This window comes from Pinus tabuliformis, chromosome 5_1 (genome assembly GCF_031772625.1).
Source record: "Pinus tabuliformis cultivar Carrire ecotype Pingquan chromosome 5_1, CPIR1, whole genome shotgun sequence".
NCBI lineage: Eukaryota > Viridiplantae > Streptophyta > Pinopsida > Pinales > Pinaceae > Pinus > Pinus tabuliformis.
This window is the reverse complement of record NC_142305.1, coordinates 549,830,825-549,833,024: the sequence shown is the minus strand read 5'-3', so window position 1 is coordinate 549,833,024 and position 2,200 is coordinate 549,830,825.

The window sequence follows — 2,200 nt, the reverse complement described above, 5'->3', positions numbered from 1 at the left end:
GATAGCAAAACCCCAAGCATAGAAACCCTCGCCGATATCATAAGGCAAACTTTCAATAGCCTCAACCTTGATGATCTGTCCATGACAAAAAATGCATTCACACCTAAAGTCCTTAGCATAGCACCATCCACTCTCTTCCTCAATAATAAAATAGTGGACCTCGAGCAACAAGTCCAGACCTGGAAGCTTTGAACCAGGTCATGAAAGAGCAGAGTTGGCAGAAAAAGAGTGAGGTGGAGCTACTGGCAAAAGTAAAGAGGCAGAAGCAGCAGGTAATGGTATGGAAATACCAGGCTTCCAGATGTTATAGACACCTGAAGAATGTGACTAAGCAACTGCAAAAATCCTGAGACAAGAAGTTAAAGATAGTAAAGACATGAATAAAAATCGAAGTGTAGAACTGAGGAGCTGGCCATTCAATTTTGAAGGTTTTTTACATAGGTAAAACATTGTGTGAGGACACACAAAAACTTAGGGATGGGAGGATTTTGGTATGCTAAATTGCCCTATTTTTTACCCCATTTCCATCAATATCAACCTCTGTTTTAAGTTAATAAAATACCCTTCTTTCCTGCATTAGTACAAGATGGTTACTGTTTTCTTGCACATGCTCATATTTTATATTAAGATTTATTACAACACTTTATTAATCTTTTTATATAGATTTTGTGCCTATTTACATATTTCTTGTAACTCATATTGATTTCCTAGAGTAATCATGGAACTTAGTGTTAATGATGAATGAGTTGACTAGTGCAAGAAGATTCCTGCACCATCACTGTCCAAGATTTACGAGAAGCTATCTTCCACGAGGACGGATCTCAATATTTGACTCTACGTCTAACTGCTGATGAACTGAAGTAGGATAATAGGTGGCATGCATTCAATAATTTTTCTCCAAAGTTACGTTACAGCCAAGCAAAGTTGGTGTGTATTCTAATCACTGGCCAAAGTTGTAATTTCGGTTTTCTAAATTTGTTCGACCGAGAGGCCTGAATGAGAATTATTTGTAATTAGTGTAAACGACCTAGAGACGAAAGGATATATGATGTAGATCATAGATAGGAAGCTAGAGAACATCGACTATCATTTTAGTTTATGTAATCTGGTTATCGCCTCGCTCTAGGGCTGGAATGCTCTATAATGTAATTTTCCAAATCGAGTAATACAAGGAACTGTTATGATTTTCATGCACAAAATTTAAATTTTTCTTTAATGTATCTTTGAAGTGCTGATCTCTTTTGTTCCTTAGAAGGGGAATGAGCTGGTTAGCCAGGGCCCAACCAACCCAGCATTTTTATCGCTTTCACTTTCATTATTCACAAAGATAGTGTGGTTATTTCTTTTGCAGCTGTGTGATGTAATAGTTTAATTGCTAGTATTTAAGTTCTGAATTAAAATATATGCTCTGTAGCCTATGTGTGAAACAGATCCATGGTTTGAAGAGTAGTTTTGTTTATTTTGGTGATGAAATACCTTTCTCACATTTCCTTTACTCGTGTTCTCTGTTTTAATTCATTTTCAAATAGATTGTGCAAGGAACTCCTTCCTACACTAGTGCAAGTTGTTACCTGCACCTTGGTTTAGTCATTCATTGCAACAAACAATTAATCACTTATTTGCATTTTACTTTAAGTTATTTCACAAGCAAATGATTCATTAATTGAATAATTTTTCTTGGTATTTAGAGTTCATATCTAAAATATCTGGAAGCAATTATATCGAATTACCACATTATACTTGCAAAGAATATCATCATTGTGTGTAAAGTACCAACATTGATTAACACATGCAAAGTACTTAGGCCACTGTTTGATTCTTTTAAAGTGCTCTAACTTCATGAAGATTATTTCCTCTGCAAAGTTAATGAGTTGAAGCATTTCCTTTTTTTATAGAGAGTTTGCTTCAGAATTTCATTTACAGTTGCAATTCGTTTACAACGCATCTTTAAACTTTCGAAAGTAATTTGGGAACTGAGTAAAAGGAACTCTATTTTGGTGCAAGAGAAAGTCTGTTGACACATAAATGGAGTTCTCTAAGCCTGAAGCTTAGAGAACGTTCACTCAGACATAAGTATTCAGTAAGGAAGGTCAAATATACTCTTACACAGGAATACTGTACCTGTACTAGTGCAAGTAGATTGCAACAATGCAAGGATAGGTTGTTTATGTGAAAGGAAGACAGGATTATGCAAGGGTCC